The sequence below is a fragment of the Mus caroli genome, unplaced genomic scaffold, assembly GCF_978045245.1.
Source record: "Mus caroli unplaced genomic scaffold, Mus_caroli_1 scaffold_5, whole genome shotgun sequence".
Lineage (NCBI taxonomy): Eukaryota > Metazoa > Chordata > Mammalia > Rodentia > Muridae > Mus > Mus caroli.
In genome coordinates, this window is record NW_028227260.1 from 18,047,762 (window position 1) to 18,064,558 (window position 16,797).

A 16,797-nucleotide genomic window follows, 5' to 3' on the forward strand; every position below is an offset into this window, starting at 1 on the left:
CAGAAGTAATCAAAAGAAACAAAGAAGGACAATTCACACTCCTCAAACAAAAAAAATTCAAAAAGAGGACATCTCAATAATGAATATCTATGCCCCAAATGGAAACGCCATTAAAACTTGTAATACCCATCAATAGAGGGAGATTTCACCACCCTACTCTCATTCATGGACATGTAATCCAAATAGAAACTAAACAGAGAAATAACAAACTAAGAGAGATTCTGATTCATATGGTACTAACAGATTTCTAAAGAACATTTCCATCAAACACACAATTAATAATATACCTTTCTCTCAGCAACTCATGGACCCTTATCAAAAACTGACCATATATAACCAGTCACAAAATAATCCACAACAGATACAAGAAGATTGAAATAACTTCATTCATTCTATCAGATAACCATGGATTAAAGCTGGACATCAATAAAAAAGTAACAACAGAAACCCTACGTATTCATGGGAACTGTGATGGTTTGTATATACTCTGCAAATGGAGTGGCATGATTAGAAGATATGACTCTGTTGGAGTAGTAGGGTCACTGTGTGAGTGGCTAAAAACACTCACTCTAGCTTCCTGGAAGTCACTCTTCACTAGCAGCCTTCAGATTAAGATGTTGAATCCTAAGCTCAGCCTGCACCATGCCTGCCTGGACACTGCCATGCCCCTGCCTTGATAATAAAGGAATGAACATCTGAACTTGTAATCCAGACCCATTTAAGTGTTTTCTTCATAAGAGTTGCCTTGGTCATGGTAACTGTTCACAGCAGTAAAACCCTAACTAAGACAGGAACTGAACAAATCTCTATTCAATTACAACTGCGTCACGAAATAGAAAAAGATTTTTTTTCTAGAATCAATGAATGTAGGAGCACAAAATATTGACATATATTACCTAAGAGACTATGAAAGCTGTGCTAAGATCACAATTAATATAATTAGGTGCCCCAATAAAGAATTTGGAGAGTTCTCACACTAATGGATTAAAATGTACCTGATATCTCTAGACAAAAATGGTCCAAACACACTCATGAGGAGTAGATGGTAGGAAATATTCAAAATCAAGGCAGAAATCCATCAATTAGAACAAAGAGAATAATAAAAGAATCAACAAAATCAAGAACCAATTCTTTGAGAAAATCAACAGTACAGACAAGCGCTTATCCAAACTGAGTAAGAGGCAGAGAAATATTACCTAAATTAAGAAAATCATAAATGGCCAGGCAGTGGTGGCACATGCCTTTAATCCCAGTACTTGGGAGGGAGAGGAAGGTAGATTTCTGAGTTTGAGGCCAGCCTGGTCTACAAAGTGAGTTCCAAGACAGCCAGAGCTACAAAGAGAAAACTTGTCTTGAAAAAGAAAGAAAGAAAGAAAGAAAGAAAGAAAGAAAGAAAGAAAGAAAGAAAGAAAGAAAGAAAGAAAGAAAATCATATATGTAAAGGAGATATAACAAGAGACACTAACAAAATTCAAAGAATCATTGGGTCTTACTTTAGAAGCCTTTACTCCACAAATTTGAAAAATCTAAATTAACTGGCTGATTTCCTATATACGTATACAAACTGTCAAAACTAAATCAAGATCAGGGAAACAATCTAAATAATCCTATACCTCTAAGAAATGAAAGCACACTCTAAAATCTTCCAACCAAAACGACCATGCCAGATAGATTTAGCTCAGACTTCTACTAATTTCAAAGAAGAGCTAATACCAATACTCCTAAAAATATTCCACAAAATAGAAACAGAAGAGACACTGCCAAACTCTGTCTATAAGACTGTAGTCACCTTTCTACATGAACCAGACAAAAATACAATAAAAAAGAAATTTTCAGATCAATTTCCCTTATGAACATTGATTTAGATACACTCAAAAACACTAGAAAACTGACCCAAGAATGTATCAATAATATCATTCAATATGACCAAGTAGGCTTCATTCCAGGGATACAAGGGTGGTTCACCATATGAAAATTCATGAGTGTAAAACACCACATAAATGAACTGAAACAAACAAACCACATGCTCATCTCATTAGATGTTAAAACATCCTTAGCAAAATCCAAAACCAATCCATGTTAAAAGTCTTTGAGAGTTCAGAGACACAAGGTGCATAAATAAACACAATGAAGGCTTTATAAAGCAAGCCAATAGCCAATACCAAATTACACTGTCCACTTTCTCCCTATTTGTTCAATATAATACTTGAAGTTCTAGCTAGAGCAATAAGACATTATTTGATGAGTCAGGCATCATGAGTTTGAGGGCATGAGTTTCTCCCAGCATGCCTAAGCCTAGGAACAGTTCCTAGAACATTAATTAGAGGGACTCCAACCTAGTGATACTGATGAGAAATTTATATTACAAAGTGAAACTTCAGATGGTTAAGATACCCCAGGTTATAAAGTCTTTAGAGGTACTCACCATGGAATTCTAGAGCAGAAGTTGGGTGTTCTGAGATAGGGAGAGTGGAATGGTTCACTAAGAGGAAGTTTTGTGGCTCTTACCAGATAAACAAAAAATACCATTTGCTCATTCTCATCCACTCATGAGGTTTTTTTTTTTTTTCCCTTGGAGTATGTAGGCTTCTGTCCAACAGACAAAGTGAGGGGAATACTATGAAAATACAGTGCCTTAGGTGTGTGACTACAGATAATCCTACTATTATATATGGCCACAGAAATTATGTAAGATATATTGAAAACAACAGCATAATATAGTGTTGAAAGAAAGAGCAAGGTCTGTATAAACAGATCTAGGTCTAGGAGCATGGAAATGATGGGAGCTGGGAAAATATGTTGGCAAGTACAAATATTATGGTGAATATGGTCAGATTAATCAGTCTGTGATCTTTGCATTATAGATAGGCCTTGCAATGGCTTCAAGGGGCAGATATTCTTAGGTCCTATACAACTTGTCAAGAAAACCCAGTTCAAAAATTGTCTGACCCTAGCTATTCTTGGGAGGGTATGGTTGGGGATGATAGGTAATTTTCTCCCAAGATGACCATGTGTCAGAATACTGAGAATGTGCAGGCTAGCTGATTGTGGATATTCCCAAGTTAAAGTAGTGAAAATAGTACCATGTAGTATGAGCTATAACTTATAAGATAATTGTAGTTCTCAGAGTTGAAGGGAAGGAGTAAGGATAGGGGACTTATGAGGGGGGTGTGGAAGGAGAGTGAAGGAGCTGTTATCAGGATGTACAGTGAATGAGTAGATAAATAAATAAATAAATAATAAATAAATAAATAAATAAATAAATAAATAAATTTGTGGAAATAGCTGGACAGGACAGCTTTCTTAGAGTTTTACTTCTGTGAACAAACACCATGACTAAGGTAACTCTTATAAAGACAACATATAATTGGGGCTGGTATATAGATTCAGAGATTCAATTCAGTATCCTCAAGGTAGAAACATGGCAGCATCCAGGCAGTTTTGGTGCAGGAGTTTCTGACAGTTCTACATTCTGTTCCAAAGGCAGCTACTAGAAGCCTGGCTCCCAGGAAACTAGGATGAGGTTATTAAGCACACACCTACAGTGACACACCTAGTCCAACAAGGCCTCACCTCCTAATGGTGCCACACCTTTAAAGAAAGAAACAAATAAATATGGACAAAAGCTGGACAGGCCAACCTACAGGTCATTTTGATGGAGGCATTTCTTGAATTAAGGTACCCCATTCTCATATAAATCTATATTTTGTCAAATTAACAAATCACTAACCAAAATAACCAGGCTATAGATGGCACTGGCTTCTTCAATGCACACCACAGCTTCATAATCTTAGAAGATAGAACACATTGTTTACAGTGCCAAGACTATGACATTGAACACTACCCTTCAGAGATATGAATTCTTAAGGGTCTCCAAACAAGAATGTGGTGACTCTTCTCTGTTGACGTTTCAGCTTACATACAAAGAATGTTTAGTAAGGAAAACTCCTGGTACTCAGAACACTAAGACAGAATATAAATCTGGACATTCAAAAATGAGGAGGAACAGTGTACAAGAGAATCAAGGAAGCTTGATTCTAGGGGCACTCAACAGGGGGAGAAAACTAAGGAGTCACAAAACATTATCTATATGGAAGGAGGTAGCTTGACACCTCTGTAGAAATTATCTCGCATACTTGGAGCTAGCAATAAGAGGTAACTAGACCTGCAAGTGTGGAACTAATATAGGCAGACTGGGTTCTCAATAATGATAAGGGAAAGCTAGTGCTAAAATGCAAATGTAAGTTTTAGGCTTGGCAGTGCTTATTTCATATTCATGGAAGTATAAAAGAGAACATCACCAGGTAAATCATGTGCAAGATAGTGCAGTCTGAAAGCACTCCCCAGGGAAATCCAGTGCAAGATTGCAGAGACCAGGATGGGGCTTGTTATGTGGTAGTAAGGCTGTAGAATGGCACTCTGGAGAGAATAGCAGGCAAATCTGCTGTATAATCTGCCTGTCCACAAGTATGCCTTAATGGTTATTGAAGACCCTAGAGGGAAAAAGGAAGGAACTCAGAAAACAAAGCCAATATGATTGATGTATACAACATGGGGTTGGACTTTGTGAAGGTGGTTCACGTGAGCTTGGTTGTGTCAGGATGAAGAGGAAACACAAGTCCAGTAGGTACATAACTAAAACTGAACCTCCTATTATAGATACTATATAGACTGGCCTGGTTCTCAGGAAAACAACAAAGAATACCTCTGAAGAATTACTCTGCAAGAAACCACTCAGAGGAGACTAAATATGAGAAGGTGAGGATGAGGAAATTACCCAATGTTCCTAAGTGTGTTTCAACAAAGAAACAAAGAAACAAAGAAACAAAGAAAGAAACAAACAAACAAAAAACCCAGAAGTCTGATCTCTCTTTCCAGATATAGGCCCTGAATAGTAGAAATGAACACCTATGTATGGTACTGGAGAACTGGCAAGACAAAGATACCTTGTAACTATAGTTATGCCTTGTTAGAATAGTGTTTTCCTGAGAGAAAATATTACTCCTAATACATCAGCCCAATCTTCGACTTCAGAAGTAGGTCTCAGTGTGCAGACTATCTGAGGCAGACTAGTTCTGGTTGGTCTCAACAGAGGTATCCAGTGTAGAAGCTGTGTCAACAGAGCAAGGCCAGGGAGTATGGACATGACAATGGCAATAGATAAAAATCATATAAATATAAATATAAAATATAGATATATAAAATCATATAAATATATAAAAGTAATATAAATATCAAAATCATACAAATAAATATAATAGAAATATAAATATAAGTAATAAGTCAGTGCATGTTCTATGCCCATAGAATTATAACTTAGGAGTATAGCAATGATAATGACATGCATGAGTCCAGAAATGAATAGGGAATGCAGCATGTGAGTTATTATGAGATCTAATCTTTGGACAGTGTAGATGGCACTGTCCAGTTAGGTTAGGTTTAATCCATGTGTCAGATCTGATGGATAGCCTTTTCATCCACAGGAGATTTGGAGGCTGTACATGATAAAGGGAGTATTGTATCTGAGGTACTTCAATATGAAAAGCCAGCTAGAGTGATATGAATAATGGCCTATGTAGGGTCATAGATTTGAATTATATGTCACCAGGGTATGACACTATTATGGCTTGTAGGTTTATTGGAGTTGTTGTGATCTAATGGGACTAAGTGTGCCATTGTTGGTAGTCTTTGAGGGTTTACATGCTCAAGCTATGCCTATTGTTGATCACAATCTCTTTCTGCTGCCGGGGGATAAAGATGTTGAATTTCAGCTACCTATCCAGCACCACATCTGTTTTCAGGTCACCCTGCTTTCTCCCATGATAACAATGAAGTAACCTTCTGTATTGTGACCCTGTACAAATTACATGCTTTGCTTCATAAGAGTTGCTGGGATTGAATGGCTCTATAGCAGGTGAAAGTATCCTTTTTGAATTGGTAAAGCATTAAATTATATTACCGATGCTATCATCCAAAGTTTAGTCCCTAATTTTGCCACTGGCTCACAGGTCAGACTGATTAGTAATGTCCACCTATAAAAACAACAAGAACCAGGTTTCAACATTCATACATTCATTCTTTTGCTTCACTGTCTGTCTGATGAAGATTTACCAACTCACCCAAAAGCAAATTCCCCCAGTTGACCTTAAATCTTACTCCTGACGAAAAGTGCACTTACTACATTCTCTCTTGACATGTAATATCTAAAAGTATTCTATTTCCATTCTCCTCTGTGGTAACAAATTGTCTTGCTGAGAATTTGTGTTCTGCCCCTATTCGGGGTCCCGAACCCAGGCCTTCTAGATTGATCACAGATTCCCTCACAGACGTTAACATTGGACAAGTCCCTCCTGGTCGGCGCCAGCACCGGGGCACCTTGAGCACAGAGTTTGCCAACTTCCCCAAGGTCCCCACAGGAATCTCCATGGGATCTAAGGACGTCAGGTGAGTGGAACAAACTTCTGCCAGGAGGCAGGTTCAAATGCCAGATATCTGGGCACATTCCCTGAAAGAGGACAGCTTGCCTGCAGAGAGTACTCTGAACACTGAAACTAAGGAGAGAGCTAGTCTCCCAGGTCTGCTGATAGAGGATAATATAATCACCTGAGGAACAAGATCTAACAAGAGACAACTATAACAACTAACTCCAGAGATTACCAGATGGTGAAAGGCAAACGTAAGAATCTTACTAACAGAAACCGAGACCACACACCATCATCAGAATGCAGCACTCCCAACCCACCCAGTTCTGGGCACTCCAACACACCCAAAAAGATAGACCCAGGTTTAAAAGCATATGTCATGATGATGGTAAAGGATATCAAGAAGGACTTTAATAACACAATTAAAGAAATACTCGAGTACACTGCTAAACAGGTAAAAGACCTTAAAGAGGAAACACAAAATTCCCTTAAAGAATTGCAGGAAAACACAACCAAACAGGTGATGGAATTGAATAAAACCACCCAATACTTAAAAAGGGAAGTAGACACAATTAAGAAAACCCAAAGTGAGGCAATACTGGAGATAGAAACCCTAGGAAAGAAATCTGGAACCATAGATGCAAACATCAGCAACAGAATACAAGAGATGGAAGAAAGAATCTCAGGTGCAGAAGATTCCATAGAGAACATCAGCACAACAATCAAAGAAAAAGCAAAGTGTAAAAAGATCCTAACTCGAAACATCCAAGAAATCCAGTACACAATGAGAAGATCAAACCTACGGATAATAGGAGTTGATGAGAATGAAGATTTTCAACTTAAAGGGCCAGCAAATATCTTCAACAAAATTATAGAAGAAAACTTCCCAATCTAAAGAAAGACATGCCCATGAACATACAAAAAGCCTACAGAACACCAAATAGACTGGACCAAAAAAGAAATTCCTCCCGACACATAATAATAAGAACAACAAATGCATTAAACGAAGATAGAATATTAAGAGCAGTAAGGGAAAAGGTCAAGTAACATATAAAGGCAGGCCTATCAGAATTACACCAGACATTTCACCAGAGTTTATGAAGGCCAGAAGATCCTGGACAGATGTTATATAATCACTAAGGGAACACTAATGCAGTCCAAGCTACTATACCCAGCCAAACTCTCAATTACCATAGATGGAGAAACCAAAGTATTCCATGAGAAAACCAAAGGATAATAACAGAAGAAAAAAAAAAATACAAGGACAGGAACCACGCCCTAGAAAAGCAAGAAAGTAATCCTTCAACAAACCAAAAAGAAAACAGCTACAAGAACAGAATACCAACTCTAAAAACAAAAATAATAGGAAGCAACAATTACTTTTCCTTTATATTTCTTAATATCAATGGACTCAATTCCCCACTACAAAGACTAGATTAACAGACTGGCTACACAAACAGGACCCAACATTTTGGTGATTACAAGAAAAACATCTCAGGGAAAAAGACAGACACTATTCTCATAGTGAAAGCCTGGAAAACAATTTTCCAAGGAAATGGACTGAAGTAACAAGCTGGAGTAGCCATTCTAATATCTTAAAAATCAACTTCCAACCCAAAGTTATGAAAAAAGACAAGGAGGGACACTTTGTACTCATGAAAGTTAAAATCCTCCAAGAAGAACTCTCAATTCTGAATATCTTTGCTCCAAATGCAAGGGCAGCCACATTCTTTAAAGAAACTTTGGTAAAGCTCAAAGCACACATTGCACCCCACACAATAATAGTGGGAGACTTCAATACACCAATTTCATCAATAGACAGATCGTGGGAAAAGAAATTAACAGGGACACAGTGGAACTAACAAAAGTTATAAAACAAATAGACTTAACAGATATCTTTAAAACATTTTATCCTAAAACAAAAGGATATACCTTCTTCTCAGCACCTCTTGGTACATTCTACAAAATTGACCATATAATTGGTCACAAAACAGGCCTCAAAAGATACAAAAAATATTGAAATTGTCCCATGCATTCTATCAGACCACCATGGACAAGGCTGATCTTCAATATCAACATAAATAATGGAAAGCCAATATTCATGTGGAAAATGAACAACACTCTTCTCAAAGATACCTTGGTCAAGGAAGGAATAAAGAACGAAATTAAAGACATTTTAGATTTTAATGAAAATGAAGCCATAAAATACTCAAACTTATGGGACACAATGAAAGCATTTCTAAGAGGGAAACTCATAGCTCTTAGTGCCTCCAAAAAGAAACTAGAGAGAGCACACACTAGCAGCTTGACAACACACCTAAAAGTTCTAGGAAAAAAGGAAGCAAATTCACCCAAGAGGAGTAGACTGCAGGAAATAATAAAACTCAGGGGAAAAATCAACCAAGTGGAAATAAGAATATCTATTCAAAGAATCAACCAAAATGAGGAGCTGGTTCTTTGATAAAATCAACAAGATAGATAAACCCTTAGCCAGATTCACTAGAGGGCACTGGGACAGCATCCTAATTAACAAAACAGAAATGAAAAGGGAGACATAACAACAGATCCTGAAGAAACACCATCAGATCCTTCTACAAAAGGCTATACTCAACAATACTGAAAAAAACCTGAATGAAATAGACAAATTTTAAGACAGATACCAGGTACCAACGTTAAATCAGGATCAAGGTAACGATCTAAACAATCCCATATTCCCTAAAGAAATAGAAGCAGTCATTAATAGTCTCCCAACCAAAAAAAGCCCAGGACCAGATGGGTTTAGTGTAGAGTTCTATCAGTCCATCCAAGAGGATATAATTCCAGTTCTGCACAAAGTATTCCACAAAGTAGAAGTAGAAGGTACTCTACCCGACTCATTCTATGAATCCACAATTACTCTGATATATAGACCACAGAAAGATCCATCAAAGATAGAGAACTTCAGACCAATTTCCCTTATGATTATCAATGCAAAAATACTCAATAAAATTCTTGCTAACTGAATCCAAGAACACATTAAAACAATCATCAATTCTGACCAAGTAGGTTTTATTCCAGGGATGCAGGGATGGTTTAATATATGGAAATCCATCAACGTAATCCATTATATAAACAAAATCGAAGAAAAAAACCCACATGATCATCTCCTTAGATGCAGAGGAAGCATTCAACAAAATCCAACACCCATTCATGATAAAAGTCTAGGAAAGATCAGTAATTCAAGGCCCATACCTAACCATGATAAAAGCAATCTACAGCAAACCAGTAGCCAACATCAAAGTAAATGGTGAGAAGCTGGAAGCAATCCCACTAAAATCAGGGACTAGACAAGGCTGCCCACTTTCTCCCTACCTATTAACCATTGTACTTGAAGTCCTAGCCAGAGCAATTCTACAACAAAATGAGATCAAGGGGATACAAATTGGAAAGGAAGAAGTGAAAATATCACTTTTTGCAGATATATGATAGTATATATAAGTGACCCTTCAAATTCCACCAGAGAACTCTTAAACCTGATAAACAGCTTCAGTGAAGTAGCTGGATATAAAATTAAATCACACAAGTCAATGGCCTTTCTCTACACAAAGAATAAACAGGCTGAGAAAGAAATTAGGGAAACAACACCTTTCTCAATAGTCACAAATAATATAAAATACCTTGGCGTGACTCTAACTAAGAAAGTGAAAAATCTATATGATAGGAACTTCAAGTCTCTGAAGAAAGAAATTAAAGAAGATCTCAGGAGATGGAAAGATCTACCATGCGCATGGAATGGCAGAATCAACATTGTAAAAATGGCTATCTTGCCAAAAGCAATCTACATATTCAATGCAAACCCCATCAAAATTCCAACTCAATTCTTCCACAAATTAGAAAGAGCAATATGCAAATTCATCTGGAGTAACAAAAACCTAGGATAGCAAAAATCTTCTCAAGGATAAAAGAACCTCTGGAGGAATCACCATGCCTGACCTAAAGCTGTACTACAGAGCAATAGTGATGAAAACTGTATGTTACTGTTATAGTGACAGACAAGTAGACCAATGGAATAGAATTGAAGACCCACAAATGAACCCACACACCTATGGTACCTTGATGTTTGACAAGGGAGCTAAAACTATCCAGTCGAAAAAGTCAGCATTTTCAACAAATGGTGCTGGCACAACTGGTGGTTATTATGTAGTAGAATGCAAATTGATCCATTCCTATCTCCTTGTACTAAGGTCAAATATAAGTGGATCAAGGATCTCCAAATAAAACCAGAGACATGGAAACTTATAGAGGAGAAAGTTGGGAAAAGCCTCAAATATAAGTGCACAGGGGAAAAATTCCTGAATAGAACAGCAATGGCTTGTGCTGTAAGATCGAGAATTGACAAATGGGACCTCATAAAACTGTAAAGCTTCTGTAAGGCAAAAGACACCGTCAATAAGACAAAAAGGCCACCAAGAGATTGGGAAAGGATCTTTACCTATCTTAAATCAGATAGGGGACCAATATCCAATATATATAAAGAACTCAAGAAGGTGGACTCCAGAAAATCAAATAACTCCATTAAAAAATGGGGCTCTGTGCTAAACAAAGAATTCTCACCTGAGGAATACTGAATGACTGAGAAGCACCTGAGAAAATGTTCAGCATCATTAATCATCAGGCAAATGCAAATCAGAACAACGCTGAGATTGCACCTCACACCAGTCAGAATGGCTAATATCAAAAATTCAGGTGACAGCAGATGCTGTCGAAGACGTGGAGAAAGAGGAACGCTCCTCCATTGTTGGTGGGATTTCAAGCTTATACAACCTCTCTGGAGATTTGTCTGGTGGTTCCTCAGAAAATTGGATATAGTACTACTTGAGGATCCCGTAATACCTCTCCTGGGCATATATCCAGAAGATGTTCCAACTGGTAAGAAAGACACATGCTCCACTATGTTCAGAGCATCCTTATTTATAATAGCCAGAAGCTGGAAAGAACCCTGATGCCCCTCAACAGAAGAATGGATTAAAAAAATGTGGTCCATATACACAATGGAGTACTACTCAGCTAATAAAAAGAATGAATTTATGAAATTCCTAGGCAAATAGTTGGACCTGGAGGGTATCATCCTGAGTGAGGTAATCCAATCACAAAGAAATCAAATGATATGTACTCACTGATATGTGGATATTAGCCCAGAAACTTCGAATACCCAAGATACAAGATCCAATTTATGAAACACATGAAACTCAAGAAGAACGAAGACCAAAGTGTGGACACTTTGCCCCTTCTTAGAATTGGGAACAAATCACCCATGGAAGGAGTTACAGAGACAAAGTTTGGAGCTGAGACAAAAGGATGGACCCTCTAGAGACTGCTATATCCAGGGATCCATCCCATAATCAGCCTCCAAACACTGACACCTTTGCATACACTAGCAAGATTTTGCTGAAAGGACCCTGATATATCTGTGTATTTTGAGACTATGCCAGGACCTAGCAAACACATAAGTGCATGCTCACAGCCAGCTATTGGCTGGATCATAGTGCCCCCAATGGAGGAGCTAGAGAATGTACCCAAGAGCTAAAGGGGTCTGCAACCCTATAGGTGGAACGACAATATGAACTAACCAGTACCCCGCTGGAGCTGGTGTCTCTAGCTGCATATGTATCAAAAGATGGCCTAGTCGACCATCAGTGGAAAGAAAGGCGCTTTGGTCATGCAAACTTTATATGCCTCAGTACAGGGGAAAGCCAGGACCAAAAAATGGGAGTGGGTGGGTAGGGGTGTGTGTGTGGGGGGGGGGACGGTATGGGGGACTTTTGGGTTAGCATTGGAAATGTAAATGAGTAAGATACCTAATAAAATATATTTAAAAGAACACAAATAAACATTGACTAGGACATGAGCTACTGGCTTGCAAGAGAGAATCTATGTGCGGGTCTATGAGAATGGTGTATAAGAAAGTCTATGGATATTATCAGCCATGTTTGGTGCCAAAAATGAAACTGAATTTAACCTGCAATGGTAGGTATACCTGATGCCAGCTGGTTCTGGATAACAATCAGGAAATAATGCTGCAGGACCCTCATGGGCAGGCCTTTGCTTTGGAGTGCTGTGATGGCACTCAAGGAAAACTTATAGTGTATTTCACAGAAAAAAAGAGCAGGAATGAGATTGTGTGGCAAGATAGCCTTGGGAATGGGGGAGAAAGTAGGGAGCAAGGTTGAGTTTGAGACACTTCCACACTCCCAAAATTGGTTTCTGAGATAAGTAGGGGCAGGACTGTCTTGTTCCTTGCTATGGGCCAGTATATTTTGGCATATGTAGCCTGTTTGACCCACCCCTACCTCTGTACCCTTGAGGAATTTGGTGTCCAAGTTAAAGGTTTAACTACTTATTTCTGTATAAAGATATGCCCATAAATCACCTGGCACTCTGCTTCATGAAAAGATATCTTTTGAGCACCTCAGCACTTGACAATAATTTTTACTCTCCCCTCAAACCCTTTTCCATTCCCCAAGGTTTACATATCTCTTGCTAAATCCAATAAGAGAGAGCACTTTCACTGAAACCTTATAAGAGAAGGCTGTTTCTCTCTGTATTGGAAGCCTACCAATGTTCTGCAGAGCCTACATGCCAGAGAAATTCCATTCCTTCTAGTTGAGGCTAGTGTATAATAGTACTTGGCACTGCCTATAAGTAGAGGCAGATCCTAAGACAACATGAAATATACACATGTAGAGCTAAGCTTCAAAATGTTGAACGGGGTCTATTCAGACTGTTTCTGGGGAAACTTGCCAAGGTGCAGAGGTAGGATAACCAGAAATAGAACTGGGAGTGGAACAGGTTCTGCAGATTTCAACAGACACAAAAGGGACATATTCACATTGACAATTAGAGATGTCTGTGTCCATATGGTGAATGTATTCTGCCATCTGAGTACAGGAGAGATAGAAAAAGCTTCTATCTGCTCTGAATGACTGGAGCTAAAACTGATCATGAGAAATGACAGTGATAGTCTGGGAATAGGGAGAACTGGCAATGTTCCAGAGAACTGGAGAGATTGCTTGGGAATTGTGTAGAGTATCCAGCATTACACCAGAGATTGTGTGTGTATCGGGAATATATTAAACTCAGGATAGGTGCCAAGGAATTCCAATGCCAGGACTACGTATCTACAATAGTTGCAGAGGTATTGTGGAGGAGTAGGCTCTAGCTGCTTTAGAGACCCCCTCACAAGAAACATGCCATGTGATTGGCAGCAGCTAGTACTACAACACTAAAGGAGGAATTGTGGGAGGGTCTGTGTAGCTTCACCAGGCATAGCTGGTATATTTTCTATGCATCTGGAGACAATGAAGGTGGAACTGGTGTGCTTTTTTTTTTTTTTTTTTTTGGTGTGCTTTTTTTAAATTTATTTTATTACGTATTTTCCTCAATTACATTTCTAATGCTATCCCAAAAGTCCCCCATACCCCCCCACACTGGTGTGCTTTTATTCCTATGAAAATTATCAAGGAAACTTGTTGCAGGATGTGCATAACTACTGCTAAACCTGGGAAGGTTAGGGAGGTTTGTGTACACAAGGATTAGGAGAATGCTTGAGGGAAAAATCAAACAAACAAAGCAAAAACAAAAAAACAAAACAAAAAAAAAACTATTGTTTGGTACATGAACCCACATATATGAACCTGAAGCTTGAAGATAGCATAGATGGGCTTCCTTTACAGACTTTATATCAAGTGTAGTAATTGCATAACCAGCAGTCAGACTGGCAGTGTGCCTATGAGGCTGGAGGATGACATTATTGTAATATCACCAGACCAAGTTATTATATCATCTGAGTATCTGGAGGTAATCTAGGATGTGGTAAAGTCTCTAGTGAGTAAGGTGCAGGGAATTCTGGAAACAAAGCCAGTGTATTACATGTACACACAGAACAAGAAAACTAGACAATGTGTAGGTGGTGTAATTAGATTTGGTTTTGAAGAAATTCACCAGGAAAATATAGTCCAAGATGCACATGCTTTGAGCTATGACTCAAGTTGTGGAAATGGCACAACTCTGTTTGATTCTTAGAAAACTCACCTAATAATAGTGCTGCAGGGCTGCTTGACAGAAGGCATTGTCTGGAAGGCAGAAAATAGAGCTAACATAATGGTTCAGAACAATATCGTAGAGAAATCTATATTTTATCAGTGCACCCATATTTTGGCACTGATCTGTGGAGGTACGCCACCTATATATGAATCTGTGGAAACTGGCAACAAAAGATAGAACACAAATAACCTGGGAGTATGGGGTTAATACTGACATTTTTCCTTCCAGCTTATCATGTAGGTCTATTAATTGATTTCTACATCTAGAAATATGGCTCAGAGTGTTATAGCCTTGAATCAAGTTCTCTATTGAATACAAAAGTTTAATTGATAAAAAATGCCAGTAATACAGATGTGTCACCAGATGAAGGCCAAGAAAAATGGTCATGGCACTTTCATGAAAAGATATGTAGAGTGTAGAGATAGCAAAGACCTGTATAGTATTAGGACTGAATGAAGTGGAAGGCTAGTACCAGATCTTTGCTTCCAGTGGGCTAGTTTGGAAAGGTAGGGATGACACTGGTGTGTCAAGTTATATTAGATGGTGCTCAATATCTAAGATATAAATTCTTCATTCATAGTTATTCTGTGGACTAATATAGGAAGTATTATTTAAGTTATGGACATAGAGCTATCATTACATTATCGCTGAAGATTCTCTGGCAAATGATTACAAGCTGGTACAACCACTCTGGAAATGAGTTTGGCACTTCCTCATAAAATTGGACATAGTACTACCTGAGTACCCAGCAAAACCACTACTGAGCATACACCCAGAAGATGATCCAACATGTAATGAGTATACATGCTCCACTATGTTCATAGCAGTCTCATTTATAATAACCAGAAGCTGGAAAGAACCCATAGGTCCTTAAAAAGAGGAGTGGATACAGAAAAATGTGATACATTTACACAATGGAGTACTATTCAGCAATTTTAAATGATGATTTCATAAAGTTCTTAGACAAATGGATGGAAATACAAAATATTATCCTGAGTGAGGTAACCCTATCAAAAAAGAACACACATGGTATACACTCACTTATAAGTGGATATTAGACTAGAAGTTCAGAACCCAGTATACAAATCACAGACCACATGAAGTTCAAGAAGAAGGGAGAACAGTGTGTAAATACTTAAGTTCTTTTTATACCGGAGATCAAAATACCCTTGGGAGGAGATACAGAGATAAAGTTTAGAGCAGAAACTGGATGAAAGGTCATCCAGTGACTGTCCTACATGGGGATGCATCCCATATACAGTTACCAAACCAAGACACTATTGTGGATGCCAACAAGTGCTTACTGACAGGAGCCTGATATATCTATCTCCTGAGAGTCTTTGTCAGTGCCTGACAAATACAGAAGTGGAAACTCACAACCGTCCATTGGATTGAGCACAGGGTGCCCAATGGAGGAGCTAGCGAAAGGACCCAAGTCACTGACTGGGTTTGCAGCCCCATAGAAGGAAAAACAATATGAACCAACCAGTACCCTCAGAGCTCCCAGTCACTAAAGCACCAACCAAGGACTACACAAGGAGGGACTCAGTGCTTCAGCCACATATGTTGCAGAGGATGGAGTTGTGGTATATCAATGAGAGGAGAGTTTCTTGTGCTTGTGAAGGCTTATTGGACCAGTGTAGAAGAATGCCAGAACAGGGAAGAGGGAATGGTTTGGTTATTTAAGAGGGCAACTAGAATGGGATAGGGGGACTTTGGAGGGTAAATGAGAAAAGACAAAATTTGAAAAGGACATAAAGAAATTATCTAAAAGAAAAAAAAAAGGAGCCAGAATGGCTCAATGAAATGGCGGCAAGTTCTGGGCTTGATAGTGCTCATCATAAAGAAAGGAGATACACATCCCAAGACAATCCTGGGAATGTTTAAATAGTAAAACACAAATAACTCTGCAGAAACTTCCCAAGGTAAACCACTGCAGAAGTTGGCTGGTCAGGGAGCTAGGATTGAGAGTATGGTAAATGCAAAAACAGTCAAGGTGCTTAGGAAATTATAAATCAAGGCTGATGTTTGAATTGTAAATATAAAGCAAGACAATGAACATGATTGTGTGATTGTGTATGTATATATATGCATGTGTGCATTTATGTGTATATGCATTTGTGGTTGTGCGTGTATGTGTGTATGTACAACAATGGAACAATGGAGGCTCAGCATTGTTTCATCAGACACACCTAATATACTCTATATGAATCCATCAGTCGTCATTGGTTGTTGGAGATGGTTAGGTACTCACCATTAAAACATGTTGCAAGAGCTCCATTACCATACATAG